This window comes from Zalophus californianus, chromosome 16 (assembly GCF_009762305.2).
Source record: "Zalophus californianus isolate mZalCal1 chromosome 16, mZalCal1.pri.v2, whole genome shotgun sequence".
Taxonomy (NCBI): Eukaryota; Metazoa; Chordata; class Mammalia; order Carnivora; family Otariidae; genus Zalophus; species Zalophus californianus.
The window spans coordinates 12,786,593-12,804,585 of NC_045610.1; the positions used below are offsets into that span (position 1 = coordinate 12,786,593).

General features: G+C 41.9%; 1 protein-coding gene across 1 annotated transcript in view; it reads left to right on the forward strand.

The window, feature by feature from the left end:
- Positions 1 to 2,071: 2,071 nt before the first annotated feature.
- TNFRSF13B (TNF receptor superfamily member 13B) overlaps positions 2,072 to 17,993 on the forward strand; it is a 33,648-nt gene continuing 17,726 nt past the window's right edge. Inside the window, exon 1 of the mRNA XM_035724686.1 lies at positions 2,072 to 2,261. The gene's annotated coding sequence lies outside the window, so the exon portion shown is untranslated. The remainder of the gene's footprint in view (positions 2,262 to 17,993) is intronic.

Genomic DNA, 17,993 nt, shown 5'->3' on the forward strand with positions numbered 1-17,993 from the left:
GCAGGGCAATGTGTGTGGCTTCAGAGAGCCGCAATCAGTCCAGCAGGTCTGTTTCTGGAAGGCACGGTCCGCTCAATAGACAGAGACAGCTTTCTAACGGTCAGAACTAACCCCCTGGGAGCTAGCTGCTCTGTGAGGTGGGGAGAGCCCCAGCCCTGGGTAGGAAGGTAAGCAGGAGGTGTACTGGGGGCACCCGACAGTGACTCTGGGCTTGCCCCGATTCAACAGGCAGGAAGTTCCTGAGGACACAATCGACGACCACCTCTGGCTCACAAATCTAGCCCCCCACCAGCCTACTACTTTTCATTGGCACAAGTAATACATAAGTATCTTCTCTGTGTAAACATGAAAACCTTACAAATAGGGCTAAAGTCCCCTTTGGACCATCACCCCAAACCTGGTCCCCTCTTGTCGTACCCAGAGGCAACCATCATTACCACATATATCCCACAAGACTTGTCTGCATCCCATTCATATGCATGGGGCCACGGAGAAGGGCCATTTGTGATTTTGTTTTACTACAGGGTGTCTTACTGTAGGCATCATGATTTGTCTGGACAATCGTCTAGCTCCTTCCGTGTAACCTTTGCATAACGTTCCTGGTTATGACCTGTGCATCTCATTCAGCCATCCTCCATTGGATGGACATGTATGTGGTTTCCAGATGCCCCCTAGTATTAACTATGCCTCTGCGAACATCCTCGTGCACCTGCGACATGTGGAGAATTATGTCCAGGTTGTGGACATAGGCGTATGTTGTACAGTTTAATGGACCCTGGCAGGTTGCCCTCCAAAATGGTGGTACCAACTCCCTCCCTCCAGCAGGGCGCAAGATCGCATTTCCCTGGGTCACTTCCAGCCCTCCTATTATCGACCTTGAGGATTTTGCCATGCTGGTGGGTGAAAATTAGTTTTTCATTGCTTAAGTTGTGTTTCTCTGATCACTGAGATTGAGCAGTTCTTAAGTTGACCAACCCTGATTCCTCTCCTGTTGTGGCTGTTGTCATTCAAGTCAGCCTTTTGTTTTCCTCCCTCCCGCCACTCTCCTGCCTTAATCCTACTTCCCTTCCACCTGCCCAATTCCTCCCCATCCCTCAGAGTTTCCTTCCTAAGTGCCGTGGGCTTCTAAATCTGTCTCAATCCCGTCTTTTTTTTTTTTAATTTTTTATTGTTATGTCAATCACCATACATTACATCATTAGTTTTTGATGTAGCGATCCACGATTCATTGTTTGTGCATAACACCCAGTGCTCCACGCAGAACGTGCCCTCTTTAATACCCATCACCGGGCTAACCCATCCCCCCACCCCCCTGTCTCAATCCAGTCTTAATCCCATGGAGGTTTCAGGGGAGTTTCAAAGGCGTGGACAACGAGTTACAAGAGTGTGATGGGGGCTATGGTGCTAATCCTCCATATCATTTATTGAGAACTTACTAGGTGCCAAGAACTTGCCCTAAGACTTTAACTGTGGCAACTCCTTTCATTCTCCTAACAAGCTATGAGCTGGGTACGGTTATCAAACCCACTCACGAGAAGAGAAAATGGAGGCACAGAGAAGTTAAGTGAATTGCCCCAAAAGCTTCCTGCTGGTAAGTGGCCAAGCTGAGATTCAAAGCCAGGCCGTCAGCCTCTTGAGTGCTTTGATAGGGCTTAGGAAGCACCGAGAATGGGCATTTAACCAGGCCTGGGACACTCAGGGATGGCTTCCCGGAGGAGTTGGCCCCTCAGTTGAGCCTGAAGGCAGAACAAGAAGAGACCACCGAGCAATGAAATAGGAAATGGGTGTCAGGGAAGAGGGAAGGGGCTGAGCAATGTTTGGAGGCTGGAGAGCGGGTTCACCCTGGCTGCAGCCAGGAACGTGTGCCATGGGGCAGGAAACCAGGCCCAAGTGGTGGGTCAGCGCCGGCTTGCGGTCATACCAGTTCGTACCTCACCCCAAGGCGAGGCCAGTCCTGCCCTTCCCCTGCCCTGTGGGCGCTGGCGGACAGGGTGCAGGGGAGCTCCACAGACGGCACTGGTGGGGGACTCCGGAGTAGTCCCAGGCCACCCACCTCAGCTCCTAACACGCAGGTGCAGGGCGGGAGGGGGTGCCGCTGATTTACATCCTACAGGTTGGGGGGGGGAAAACCCAGGAAGTGCAGCTCAGGCACTAATCAAATCTCAGGCTAATAATAAACCTCCTGAGTAATGAGCGGCTTGGGCCGGAGCAGGCGAGGTGGCTGGAGCGGGCGGCCCAGGGAGAGTGGCGTGAGTAGCCAGGTAGGCGGCCGGATTGGGGGGAAGTGGGGGTGAGGAGGGCTTGGCCAGGGGCACCCCGCATGGGTTCGGAGGGATTTGGTGGGCACAGCACCCACAGCAGACGGGCAAGCTCGGGTAGTCTGGGGGGTCGGCCCATGCCTCTGCACGTGGAGAGCCCCAATTTTGGGGGCTTTGCGGGTCCGCACCTTGCATTCCAGGAGAGGAGCCGGGAGGTTGGCGGGTCAGCACATAGGCAGGAATTCCGTCTGAGACACCTCCGAACCCAAGCTGGCCAGGGCACCTGAGCCAGGTTGGCCAGGACGTTTAAAAAGTATTTTATTTGAAGCCAAAGTGGAGAGGAGAGTTTAAGGCACTTTCAGCATACATCCGCAGCTTTGACAATTAGCCAATATGGCCCACCTTACATCCTCCGTGCCTGCCATGTTCCCCCACCAGCCCCACTGGATCATTTTAAAGCTAATAGCAAATAGCAAACATTGTATTGTTTGATTTGTGGATACCTCAGCACTGATCTCTAAAAGCCTCTTTAAAAACCAAAAACCGAAAAATTAACCATCATGCCCTGACCAACTCAAAAATGAATGACACCCCTCCCCCGCCCAGGGGCAGCCTGGGTGGCTCAATCGGTTAAGCGTCTGCCTTCGGCTCAGGTCATGATCCCAAGCTCCCGGGACTGAGCCCCACATCGGGCTCCGCCTGCTTCTCCCTCTCCCCCTGCCTGCTGCTCTACTTACCTGTGATCCTTCTCTCCCTCTCTCTGTCAAACAAATAAATAAAATCTTAAAAAAAAAAAAAAAGAAGAAGAATGACCCCCCGCCCCCGCCAGTATTACTAAATAGCCTGTCAGTGTTGAGATTTTCCAACTGTCTTATCAACGTCTTTTCCAGTTGATTTGTTCAAATCAGGATCTGACATGGCCCATGTTATGCCTTTGATTACATGTTTTAATCTAGAACAGTTCCCATCTGGTCTCCTTCCCCCCGCCCCCCTGCTATTTATTTATTGAAGAAGCTGGATAGCTTACCCTGTAGAATTTTTATCAGGGTTTTAAAGGTTCGTTCGAAGGCACAAACCAGGAAGCATACGTTGCTGGAGCAGATGGGTCCAAGTCCGTCACTGTGCAGAGGGGACCCCAAGGCTGGATTTGAGGGGCTGTCAGGGCCTTGGGTGGCCCGGCCTGGGTTCACGCACGGCTGGCTACCGCTCTGTCCGGCTCACATCAGTCAGGGAGTATATCTTTTCTCTGATTCCTTTTTAAATCCAGTGACTATGTCCCCAGACATGTCCCCAGCTTAGGGCTCAAACGTATAAAATTTCTGAGAGACTCGGACCAGGCAAGGACCAGAGGCCACGTTGATTCTGGGTGAAACTGCCCGGGCCGCCAGGATCACGGGCTGGCGACCGGTCAGAACTGTGACGGGGCGCCGAGTGTGGCTGCCTGGTGCAGCCGAATCCGCCCTGGCCTGGAGTCAGGGGTTCTCACTCCAGGTGTTCACGGACTCACTGTGTGACCTTGGATGAGCCCTTCCCCTCTCCAGGCTCTGTTTCTTCAGCTGTACCATGAAGAAGGGTCTCTGCCCCACCAGATGTCCCTCGAAACTTCAAAAGGTCTTTGAACTTGCCAGAACCCCTCTTGAGGAGTCCCAAGCAAAGACTCGGAGAAGGGCTGCAGCTAAAAAAGCTTTGCCTTTCTTTAATCTGGCATTTTTCAAACTAATTTGACCACAGAGGTCTTTCTTGGTACGGCACCTCTTAAGCCAAGCACACGAGGAACCACAGGCAGAGGGCTCCAACCATCAGCCCTCCTGGTGCTCTCAGGTCTCAGGGTGCAGGAGGCTGGGGGTGTGAGCCTGGTCCACAAAACCAGGCGTGCAAGAGGAGTTCTTCCCGCCTTCCCTCTATGTCAACAGAACTTTCTCAAGCTTCTATTCTGCCTGGCCAGTGTCAATCTTGGGGTTTTCCCAGTCCCTCTTTGGGGCTAGATGATGGTTCTGGGATTTTATGTAGGTCCAGATGGTGGTGGAGGAGTGGGGAGCAGGTGGCCAGCTAGGTCCTACGTCCCCATCAGGTCCCACAGCTTGGTGGCCTCCAGACCATGAATATGTCTTGGAAGCTCTCTAGGGCTGCCCTGTCCAATCTAACCCACGGGCCACCCTGCCATCACTTCACAGGGGGCTGGGGTGGGTGGCAGCACCCTCTCTCTCCTCTCCCCAAGTGAGGGAAGGGTCAGAGTTCTCTTTAATTTTGTCTGATCCTTTTGTATTTTCAATTTGTTTTTTGAGTAGATAGTGGTCACACATTGGAAGCACAGAAAGTATAAAAAGGTATACAATATGAAGTCTTCCTTCCAACTCCGTCCTTCATCTATCCAGTCCCTGCTTCCCCTGGAAGAAACAGCTTTCCTGACATATCATTTACATGTCATAAAGTTTACCCTGTTAAAGTGTACGAGCCAATGTTATTTAGTGTACTTGCAGAGTGGCGCAATCATCACTATAATCTAATTTTAGATCATTTTCATCACCCCACAATCTCCATTCTTCCCCACCCCAGGCCTTAGGTTACCACTAATCTGCTTTCCGTATCTACAGATCTCTGCCTGTTTTATTTTTATTTTTATTTTTTAAAGATTTTATTTATTTATTTGACAAAGAGAGACACAGAATGAGAGGGAACACAAGCAGGGGGAGTGGGAGAGGCGAAGCAGGCTTCCTGCCGAGCAGGAAGCCTGATGTGGGGCTCGATCCAGGACCCTGGGACCATGACCCGAGCCGAAGGCAGATGCTTAACGACTGAGCCACCCAGGCGCCCCTTGCCCTGGTTTTTTTTTTTTTTTTAAGATTTATTTATTTATTTGAGGGGGGAGGGGCAGAGGAAGAGGGAGAGTGAGAATCTCAAGCAGACTCCCCACTAAGCACGGAGTCAGATGCAGGGCTCGATCCCATGACCCTGAGACCACCGCCTGAGCTGAAATCAAAAGTCGGCCGCTTGACCAACTGAGCCACCCAGGAGCCCCTAGTTGCCTGTTTTGAACAATTTTATAAAAATTGAATGTGGTGTTTAGCAAACTGCCTTCTTCCTCTTAGCATGATGTTTTAAGGTTCATTCATGTTGTAGAATGTATCAACACTTTGTTCTTTTTATGGCCCAATAATATTCCATTTAATGGATATACCACATTTTATTTACCCATTCATTGGCTGATGGACATTTGGGTTGTTTCTACTTTTTGACTATTATGAATAATGCTGCCATGAACATCTGTGTTCAAGTATTTGGGTGGACATGTTTTCATTTCTCTTGGGAGTGGAATTGCTGGGTCTTGTGGTAATTCTATGCTTAACATTTTGAGGAACCACCAAACTGTTTTGCACAGTAGCTGTACCATTTGATAATCTTGCTTCATGTATGAGGGGTTCCAATTTCTCCACATCCTCATGAACACTTGTCATTATCCCTTTTTTCATTATAGCCATTTTAAGTAGGTATGTCAGTGTGGTTTTGATTTGCATTTCCCTAATGACAAATGATGTTGAACATCTTTCATGTGCTTATTAGCCATTCACATATCTTTTGGAGAAATGTCTAACTCCTTAACCTATTTTTAAGTTGGGTTGTTTTTCATTATTCAGTTATAAGCATTCTTTATATATTCTGATCCCTTAACATATATATGGCTTGCAAATATTTCCTCCCAGTCTGTGGATTGTCCTTTTATTTTCTTGATAGTATTCTGTGAAACACAAACGTGTTTAATTTTGATGAAATCCAATCTCTCAATCTTCTCTTTAGTCATTTATGCATTGGTGTCATTGCCTAACCCCAAGTCATGAAGATTCACTCTTGTTTTCTTCTAAATTTGTCATTTTAGCTCTTTCATTTAGATCTATGATAACTGTGAGTTAATTTTTTATTTGCGTATGGTGTGAGGTAGGAGTCCAAAATTTTTTTTTTTTTTTTTTTTTTTTTACACATGGCTATCCTGTTGTCTCAGCACTATTTGTTGAAAAGACTCTCCTTCTCCCATTGAGTTGTCTTGGTACCCTTATGGAATATCAATTGACCATAAAGGTTAGACTTTATTTGTGGACCCTCATTTCTATTCCATTGGTCTATGGTTATCTTTATGCTAGTACCACACTATCTTATTTATATTGCTTTGTAGTAAGTTTTGAAGTTGAAAAAGTGTGCGTCTTCCAACTATGTTTTTCTTTTTTGAGATTGTTTCGGCCCTTCTGGGTCTCTTGCATTTCCATATGACTTTAGATCAGCTTGTCAAATTCTGCAGAAAAGCCAGCTAGGATTTTTTCATTAGGATTGCATTAATTCCATAGAAGAATTTGGGGAATATTGCCATCTTAACAATATTAAGTCTTTCAATCCATGAACATGGGATGTCTCTCCATTTATTTAGGTCTTTTTAAGACTTCTGTCAACAATGTTTTGTAGTTTTTCCATGTACATGTTTTGCACTCTTTTGTTAAATTTATTCCTAAGATTTTTACTTAAAACACCATTTTTTGTTTCTTAAGTTTCTTTATAGTGTTTCTTTGTGTATTTGCCAACACTTATAGATTTGAACTTTCCCCCTTTTGCAAAAGGAAGAAAGGTTGGAAGGAAGGAAAGAAGGGAGGGAGGGAGGGAGGGAGGGAGGGAAGGGAGGGAAGGAGGAAGGGAGGAACCCTATGAGCTATGCTGTTATGTACCCTGTTTATTTTTATTTTTGTTTTCCACAAATATATCTTGGAGTTCTTTCCATAGCAATATATAAACAGCTTCCTAATTCTTTTTTTAGAGATGCACAATAGTCCTGTATATAAGCATGCTGTAATTTACTCATTCAGTCCTCTACTGATGGGCATTTGGGTTTTTCCAATCTTTGCTGATACAAACATTGCTACAATGAATTTATTATTTCACACTCTGGGATAAACCCCAGAGTTTAATCACTATATGACTGTATACGCATCAGTAATTTTGAAAAATGTTGCCAAATTACCCTCCACGGGGGTTATCCCTATCCCCCTGCCTTCCATAGTGAATAAGAGTGCCAGTTTCCTCCTCAGGACTTAGCCAAATCCAGATGCTTCTGGATTTAGAGGGAAGTCTATTAGAGGGAAGATAGTATCAGCATAGTTTGGATTCACCTATCACTTAGGAATGAGACCAGACATGTTTATGATGTTTTTCCCTTCTGTGAACTGTCTGTTCACCGTGTTGCCCAATTTTCCATTGGGTAGCTGGCCTTTCCTCTTCTGTTTATAGATTTGAACTGCAATGATTTGTTTCCATTTTTCATTTGCCTTTAGAGTTTTCTAAAGATATTTTTGGCCATGTTTGGGTTTTTTGTTGTTGTTGTTGTTGTTTTTTGTTTTGTCTCCTTGTTCTGTGTAGTCTATTTTATCAGGACTTTTTTTTTTTTTTTTTTTTACAGATTTTGGATAGGGGTCATAGTTAGAAAGGCCTTTCCTACTCCAAGGTTACAAAGAAATATTAGATCATTTTTTCTCCAGAACTTTTTGTAATTTTATTCTTTTTCACACTAAATCTTTGGCTGGGCATCTGTTTTTTTCTTGTTGTTGTTTTGGTTTTTTGCTTTGTTTTGTTTTGTTTTGATATAGGGGAAATTATTTTCTGTGCTGGTTTCTGGCCCGGTGTTACTTTGTCTCTGCCAAGAATCCCTCTCCCCTAAGTTTTAAAATCAAAAGCCTAGATTTCTGCTTTCCCCTGTCTCCACACCAGGACATCTCTGTCCTGAGTCTTACTTGAATGGAGGAAATGCAGGCAGGGAGAGAGGACAGAGGTAAAACCTAAATATTGTCCCAGTCCAGCTATCTGTAACACAGTGCAAAAATGGAGACTGCTTTTCATTCCACAAGTCTTTACTGAGGACAATGATGTCCAAGGTCATTTATAAGCATTTATCAAGGACCTACTATTCCTGGTGTTATGGGAAGCACCGGATTCAGAGAGGAATGAGACAGTGTAAGGAGGCAGAATGGCTACACCCTCAAATGTAAATTACAAAACAAGAACTATCACCAGGTGGACATGCTCAGGCCACATGGTCATCCAGGAAGACACATGTGAGACAGCTCAGAGGAGAAGCAAGGGGACAAGGCAGCTATGGGGACAAGTGTTTTTAGAAAATTATTTTTGCTTAAGCCTTAAGTTGAGATTGTGGGAGTCAGTTCCCAGGCCTGGAGGACTAATTAGATGATACTATCGTAATTATTAATAATAATATTCTATCATTATAAATGATTCTATGGTTTTATATTACCATAAAATGATTATAATTGTGACTATAATTAATCCATTATATTTTATAACCACGTATATCAGACAAGTAACTACCACTTGGCAGCTGTGTCTCAGGCATGTCACGTACACGTCCTTGAGAGAAGTGTACCTTCCATTTTGCAAATAAGGTGCCCTTTTGCAAGGTGATTCAGTGGGGACCCAGAGCTGTGCTTTCCCACCACACGCAATTTAGTTCTCTCACACTTGTTCTGCCACTGAAGTGTGGCAAATCATTTTCAAAAAGAGCTAACAGGAGGCAAAAATTATAATGGGTAGAAATGGTCATCCCCTTCTTATAAACCAAAACTGAGAAAGTGACTTGACTAGGATTCCCAGGACCTAGTTTAGTTCTGACTTAGATCCTGCATGGGGATGGTGGGCTCACCACCCTGAGAATCTCTGAAAGGTAGTGTGGGGTGGGGGCTGGCAGGGGTCAGCCTCTGACTTGTGTTCAGTATTTCAGAAGAGCCTGGTAGGAAATCACACACAGTTAACTGAAATGAAAAACCACCTTCTCATTTCCTTCTTTGTCTCCTCCCCTCCCCTTGTCCTTTTACTTCTCCCACCACCCACCCCAACCCCTCTACCTCCTCTTCCTCCTTCTTTATGTGAATAAAAGCAAGGTCGTAAGTGGTCATTGCCAGTTTTCCTGTGGGTGCCCCAGGTGTCCGGCTCTGACCTCCTCCAGGGCACACACCCCGTCTCTTCACGTTGGAATCGCCTCCTGACCCCACCCCACCAGTGACAGCTTAGCTCAAAGCGCCCCCCCGCCGCCCAGTTCATGCTGTGTTTACTCAAAGATTGGACGAGAAATTCCTCCTGTCTTGAAGCCTTTATTGTCCTTTCTTTTCAAGTCACACTGACAGATTTTCTTGGCAAAATTGTAAAGAGTAAGAAGGAGGAGCTGAGATCTACACCCATCCTGCTCCTTTCTCATGAGGACGGGACCCTCTCCCCACCATGGAGAGAGATACGGAGTTGTCTTAGGCCCTTGGGGCAGGAATTGGCCCTTTTAGTCTTCCCTTGACCCAGGTCCAGGCCTTGGCCAGTACAGTACTCAATATTGCAAGGAATGGCAGTGTTAAGGAGGGCAATAGCTCAGAGGGTTAACCTTTTACTAATAGCGTAGTACCATGCCAGGCAAAGCACTTGCGATGAATGTAATACTCACAATGGCTTATGAAGTAAGCAATAACACCCTTATTTTACAGATGAGGATACTGGGTTTCCAGGAGGTGAAGTTCTGCCCAAGGTCACACAGCTAGGAAAACGCTGGGCCTAGGACATACAGGCAGTGGTTCCCAGCCATTGCTACCTCATAGCTTCACTGGGCTCACTCTTGAATAGTCTCAGAATATAATAGGCATACACAGCTAGTTGTTGACTTTTCAATTTTATACATTATGGATTAACTTCCTACTTTCTAAGATAAGAACTCAACTCTTACATCACCCTCTGTGTACACACAACCTCTCCCTCCACCCAATCTCCCAGAGCGCTGTGTTTAGTTAGTGGAGACTGTGAGCAAGTCTGGTACAGACAGTGGGGCTGACCCCATGGTGGATAAGGCAGGACCAGCAGTGTACTCAGACGGTCTGGCACATTTGCCCACTCTGATGCCCTCAGGGTTTCCAGAGAATCCATCAACAATGGCAATTCTTTTGGATCCCTTTAGCCAACCCAGGTGTTCAAGGATAGACTGCCCTCTTGGCTGCCAGCTAATCAGTTTGCCCCCAAATGTAAAACCCTCTACAGTTTTGTTCTTCCTTTTCTTCGTCCTCTCTTATAAGTTCTGGTATTGCCTTTGTTCATTGACAGTGGTCTGATGGCTGTCTCCACTCACGCAAATGAGTAAACTATTTTATAGCAGACATAATTCAAAGTCTCCGAGTTATTCATTGACAGTTGCTCACACATTTATGATGATGTGGATTTTGTTCACAGCTGAGCCATACATGTACTATGATTTCCCTGGGCTTGAGAGTGCCTCAGTTTTCTCTGCACGTATCAGTAATTTATCCTCAGCTCTGTGACAAACTCAGCCTGTCAGTTTGCCAAACATACTCACTTGTCTATTGTTGCAATGTTTTCATTGGAGACCTTCCTTTCCTCTTTTCTCTTATTTTAGCCTGGATAGGATTCCCTCTAGGCCTACAGGCAGCTGTCCCCAGAGACCCCCTTCACCAACATTCTGAGAATTTCTACCTTCACCTCTCAGCTGAGATGCATCCTGTGTTTCTCCCCCACTCCCCACTGGTTTGTTTACTCCTTGCCTTTGATGGAGCATATCTCCCAGTTACTTACCAAGAAATGGTGCATGATGGAAGATAAAAGTTTTGAGACTTTGTATGTCTCATAACATCTTTATTTGACCCCACACTTAATTAATAACATGTGGTGTTTTAGACTGAAAACATTTCTATCATAAATTTGGGGCATTATGCCACTATCTTATTCCTTCTGGTTTGTAAAATATACAGAATAAAGTTAACCATTTTAGTCATTTTTAAGTGTGCAATTCAGTGGCATTAAGTACATGCACAGTGTTTTGCAACCATCACCACTATCTATACCCAAAACTTTCATCCTCCCAGTTTCCCCTTCCCCTAGTGCCTGGTAACCTCTAGTCTGCTTTCTGCCTCTATGAACTTGCCTATTCTGGGTATCTCATGCAAGTGGAATCATACAATGTTTGTCCTTTTGTGGCTGGCTTATTTCACTTAGAATAAGGTCTAGAAAGTTATTCCATGTTGCCGCACGTGTCAGTAATTCACCCATTTTATTTTATTTTTTTTAAAAGATTTTATTTATTTATTCATGAGAGAGAGAGAGGCAGAGGCAGAGGGAGAAGCAGGCTCCCCGCCCAGCAGGGAGCCCGATGCGGGACTCGATCCCAGGACCCTGGGATCATGACCTGAGCCGAAGGCAGACGCTTAACTGACTGAGCCAACCAGGCGTCCCAGTAATTCACTCATTTTAATAACTGGATAATATTCCAGTATAGATAGCACTTTTTACTTATCCTTTCGTCTAGTGATGAACAATTGGGTTTTCCACCTTTTGGCTATTGTGAATAATGCTGCTGTGAACGTTGGTGTACAAGGATCTGTTTGAATCTCTGCTTTCAGTTCCTTTGGATATATTCCTAGGAGTGGAATTGCTGCACCAAATGGTAGCTCTGTATTTAACTTTTTGAGGAACTGCCAAATTGTTTTCTATAGTGGTCGCAGCCTTTTGCATTCCTATAATCAATACATGAGAGCTCCAATTTCTTCACGTTCTTGCCAACACTTGTTATTTTTCCCTTTTTTGAAAATAGCCATTCTAATGAGCATGAGGTGGTATCTCATTGTAGTTTTGATTTGAATTTCTCTAATGACTAATGATGGTGACTGTTTTTATATGCTTATAGGCCATTTGGATGTCTTCTTTGGGGGAAATGTCAATTCAAGTCTTTTGTCCAGTTTTGACTTGATTGGTTTCATTTTTGGTTCTTAAGTCTTAGTACTTCTTTATATCTTCTGCATATTAATTTGTTATCAGAAATCTTTGCTCCCATACTGTGAGCTCCCCTTTTTCACTCTTTTGATGCACAGAAGTTTTAAATTTTGATGCAATCCAATTTATTTAGGTGTTGTATCAAAAGTGTCATTGCCAGATTCAACGCATGAAGACTTCCCATGTTTTCTTCTAAAAGTTTTATAGTTGTAGCCTTAAGTGTAAGTTTTGATGCATTTTAAGTTAATTTTTGTATATATTGTAAGGTAAGGGTTCAACTTCATTCTTTCACATGTGGCTATCCAGTTTTCTCAGCACCATTTATTGAAGATTGTCCTTTCCCCATGGAAATATTTTGGACCCCTGTTGAAAATCAATTGACTATTTATGTGCGAATTTATTTCTGGTCCATTTCTGGACCATTCCACTGGTCTGTGTGTCTCTCTTTATTCCGGTATTACCCTACTTAACTGTTTACTTTAGCTTTGGCTTTGCAATAAGTTTTGAAATCAGGAAGTGTTGGTCCTCCAACTGTTCTTATTCTTCAAAGTTGTTTTGGCTTATTCAGGGTCCCTTGCAATTCCATATGAAGTTCTAGGATGAATTTTTGTATTTGTGTAAAAAAGTTATTGGGATTTTGTCAGGATTACATTGAATCTGTAGATCACTTGGGGTAGTGTTGCCATCTTAAGTCTTCCAGTCCATGAACATACGATGCCCTTTATTTAGGTCTTTAATTTCAACAATGTTTTGTAGTTTTTCAGTGTATACTTTTTGCCATCTTGGTTAAGTTTATTCCTAAGCATTTTATCCTTTTTTTATGGCTTTGTAGATGGAATTGTTTTCTTAATTTCCTTTTAGAATTGTTTGTTGCAAATACATATACTTGTGTTTCGATTTTGTATCCTACAACTTAACATTAGTTCCAATGTGTGTGTGTGTGTGTGTGTGTGTGTGTGTGTGTGTGTGTGTAACTTTTAGGGACTTTACATATAAGATCATGTCATCTGTGAACAGAGATAATTTTACTTCCTTCTTTCCAATTTGCATGTCTTATTTCTTTTCCTTGTCTGATTGCTCTAGCTAGAACTTTCAGTACTATGTTCAATTGATGCAGTAAAAGTGGGCATTCTTGTCTTGTTGCTGATCTTAGGAAAGAAGCTTTCAGTCTTTCACCATTGAGTGGGTCAGCTGTGAGTTTTTCGTATATGGTTTTTATCATATTGAGGGAATTTTCTTCTATTATTACTTTACTGTTTTCTTTTTTTAATCATGGAAAGGTGTTGAATTTTGTCAAATCCTTTTTCAGCACCAATTGCAATGAATGTATAGTTTTTCTTTTCACTCTTTTAATATGGTATATTACACTGATTGATTTTTGTGTAATGGATCATAGTTGCATTCCAGGAAACGAAAATCCCACTTTTTTGTGGTGTAGAACCCTTTTAATAAAGCTGTTGGAATTTATTTGCTAATATCTTGTTGAGAATTTTTACATCTATATTCATAAGGCATATTGGTTTGTAATTTTCTTTTCCTTTTTTTTTTAAAGATTTTATTTATTTATTTGAGAGAGAGAGAATGAGAGATAGAGAGCACGAGAGGGAAGAGGGTCAGAGGGGGAAGCAGACTCCCTGCTGAGCAGGGAGCCCCATGCGGGACTTGATCCTGGGACCCCAGGATCATGACCTGAGCCGAAGGCAGTTGCTTAACCAACTGAGCCACCCAGGCGCCCTGTAATTTTCTTTTCTTATGTTGTCTTCATTAGGCTTTGGTATCAGTGTAATGCTGACCTCACAGAAAGAGTTAGGAGGTATTCCCTCCTCTTCAATTTTTTGGAAGAGTCTGAGAAGTATTAGTGTTAATTCTTCTTTAAATGTTTGGTTGAACTCACCAGTGACACCATCTGGTCATGGGCTTTTCACTGAGAGGTTTCTGGTTACTGATTCAATCTCCTCACTTGTTATATATGACCTGTTCAGATATTCCTTCTTCATGTGTCAGTTTTTGTAGATTGTACATTTCTAGGAATTTGTCTATTTATCTAGGTTACCCAATTTGTTTGATGTATAATTGTTCATAGTATTCTACTCTGTAAAATCTGTAGTAATGTCCCTACTTTCATTTTTTTAAATCTTTTTTTTTCCATTTTATTTTATTTTCATCATGATAAGTGTACCCTTTAATCCCCATCACCTATTTCACCCATCCCCCACCCACCTCCCCTCTGGTGACCATCAGTTTGTTTTCCATAGTTAAGTCTGTTTCTTGGTTTACCTCTCTCTCTATTTTCCCCCTTTGCTCATTTGTTTTGTTTCTTAAATTCCATATATGAGTGAAATCATGAGGTATTTGTCTTTCTTTGACTGATTTATCTTCTCATAATACTCTCTAGCTCCATCCATGTCTTTGCAAATGGCAAGATTTCCTTCTTTTTTATGGCTGAGTCATATTGCATTGTAGATATATACCAAATATCTATTTGTCTATCCTTGGACACTTGGGCTGCTTCCATAGTTTGGCTATTGTAAATAATGCTGCAACAAACATAGGGGTGCATGTATCCCTTTGCATTAGTGTTTTTGTGTGTGTGTATATATATATATATATATATATATATATATATATATATATATATATTTGTAAATACCCAGTAGGGCAATTCTTGGATCATAAGGTAGTTCTATTTTTAATTTTTTTAAGATTTTATTTATTTATTTATTTGACAGAGAGAGACACAAGGAGAGAGGGAACACAGCAGGGGGAGTGGGAGAAGGAGAAGCAGGTTTCCTGCTGAGCAGGGAGCCCGATGATGTGGGGCTTGATCCCAGGACCCCGGGATCATGACTTAAGCCGGAGGCAAACGCTTAACGTCACCCACGAGCCTCTATTTTTAATTTTTTAAGGAAACTCCATATTGTTTTCCACAGTGGCTGCACCAATTTTCCTTCCCATCAATAATGCAAGAGGGTTCCTTTTTCTCCACATCCTCACCTACAGTTGCTGTTTCTTGTATTTTTTATTTTATCCATTCTGACAGGTGTAAGGTGATATTTCGTTGTAGTTTTGATTTGCATTTCCCTGATGATGGGTGATGTTGAACATCTTTTCATGTCCCACTTTCATTTCTGACTTTAGTAATTTGAGTCTTCTGTTTTTCTTAGTCAATCTGGCTAAAGGTCTGTCAATTTTGTTAATCTATTCAAAGAACCAACTTTTGGCTTTGTTGATTCTCTCTAGTACAGTTTTTCTGTTCCCTATTTTATTGATCTCCACTCTAATCATTATTATTTCTTTCCCTCCACCATCTTTGGTTTAGTTCACTCTTCTTTTTTCCAGTTCTTCATGGTGTACAGTTAGGTTATGATTTGAGAATTTCTTCTTTTTTAGTGTATGTGTTTACAGCTGTAAATTTCCCCTTTAGCATTACTTTTGCTGTATCCCATACCTTTTGGTAAGTTGTGTTTTCATTTTCATTTATCTCAATATTTTTCTAATTTTCCTTGTGATTTCTGCTTTGATACAGCAGTTGTTTAAGAGTATGTTGTTCAATTTCCACATATCTGTGAATTTTCCAGTTTTCCTTCTGTTATTGATTGTTAGTTTCATTCCATTTTGATCAGAAAAGATACTTTGAATGGTTTCAGATTTTTTAAAACCTGTTAAAATTTGTTCTGTGACCTAATATATGGTCTGTTTTTTTGTTTTGTTTTGTTTAGGGAAAGTGATGGGGGGAAGAGGCAGAGGGGCAGAGGGAGAGAGAGAACCTTAAGCAGGCTGCACACCCAGTGTGGAGCCCGATGTGGGGCTTGATCTCACCACCCCAAGATCATGACCTGAACCAAAATCAAGAGTTGGACATTTAACCAACTGAGCCACCCAGGTGCCCCTATGATCTAATATATGGTCTATCATAGAGAGTATTCCAGGTACACTTGAGAAGAAAGTGTATTTTGCTGTTGTTGAGTGTAACACCCTGTGTTATGTCCATTACACGTCATTGGTTTATAGTGTTGTTATTTGTAATTGGTTTGTAGTGTTGTTCAAGTCCTCTATTTCATTATTAATCTTTTGCGTGGTTCTTCTATCCATTACTGAAAGTATCCAAATATTTTTGTAGGACTATCTTTTTCTCCCTTCAATTCTGTCAATTTTTGTTTCATATATTGTTATTAGGTGTATGTATGTTTATAAACTTCTTGCTGTATCAAACTTTTTATTGATATATTTTGTCCTTCTTTGTTTCTTCTAACCTCTTTTGCTTAAAAGACTATTTTGTGTGACAATTAATATAAACACTTCAGCTCTCTTTTGGCTATTATGTGCATGGAATATATTTATTCATTGTTTTACTTACAATCTCTTTGTGTCCTTTTTATTTAAAGGAAGTCTCTTGTAGACAGCATATAGATGGATACTGTTTTCTTTTTTAATACAATATGCCAATTTCTGCCTTTTTCTAAATTTTTTTTTAGAGATTTTATTTATTTATTTGACAGAGAGAGACAGTGAGAGCAGGAACACAAGCAGGGGGAGTGGGAAAGGGAGAAGCAGGCTTCCCGCCGAGCAGGGAGCCCGATGTGGGACTCAATCCCAGGACCCTGGGATCACGACCTGAGCCAAAGGCAGACGCTTAACGACTGAGCCACCCAGGTGCCCCAATTTCTGCCTTTTAATAGGGGAATTTAGTCCATTTACTTTGATGAGATTACTGATAAAAAAGGATTTATTTCTGTCATTTATCTGTTTTCTGTATGGCTTATATGTTCTTTGTTCCTCAATTCCTCCATTACTACCCTCTTATGTATCTAGTTGTTTACTTGTGTGTAACATTTTATTTGCTTTTTCTTTCCTTTTTTGTATTTTTTAAAGTTATTTTCTTAGTGGTTATCTTGGGGATTACAATTAACATCTTAAACCTATAACAACCTAATTTGAAGACTAACTTAGGTTCAATAATATACAAACATTCTCTTCCTATATCTCTGTCCCTTCCCATTTACATTGTTATTGTCACAGATAACCTCTCTACACATTTTATGCCCATTAACATAGGTTCATAGTCATAGTCATTGTTTCATGCATTGGTTCATTAAGTCATATAGAAAAAAAAGGAGTCACAAGTCACATAAAAAGTACAGTAAAACTGGTTTTTATATTTACCTATGTAGTTACCTTTACCAATGTCCCTTATCTGTTATTATGACTGTGTTTATGTCTAGGGTACTTTCATTTCAGCAAAAAGACTCCCTTTAGCATACCTTGTAGGGCAGGTCTAATGAACTGGTAATGAATTCCCTTGGCTTCTGTTTATCTGGAAATGTCTTAATTTCCCCTTCATTCTTGAAGGATAGCTTTGCTGGCTATATAATTCTTGGTTGGCAAATTTTTCCTTTCAGGACTTTACATGTATCATCCTACTGACTCCTGGCCTCCATGGTTTCTGAAGAAAAATTAGCTGTTAATTTTATTGAAGATCACCTGTATGTGACAAGTTGTTCCTCTGTTGCAGGTTTTACAATTTTCTCTTTGTCTTTGGGTTTCCACATTTCCACAATGTGTCTCAGTGTGGGCTCTTTGGATTTATCTTATTGAGAGTTCATTGAGATTTTTGAACGTCTGTATTCATGTCTCTCCTAAGATTTGAGAAATTTTTAGCCATTATTTCTTCAAATATGGTTTATGTCCCTTTCTCCCTCTCTCCTTCTAGAACTCCTATAAATTTATGATGGCATGTTTGATGAGGCCCCCAAGTCCCTCAGATTCTGTTCACTTGCCCTCATTTTTAAAAATTTCTGCTTCTCAGACTAAATAATTTAATTGTTTTATCTTCAGGTTCACTGATCCTTTCTTCTGCCTTCTCCAAATCTGTTGTTGAACCCCTTTAGTGAGTTTTTTTTTTTTTCATTTCAGTTATTGGACTTTTCAATC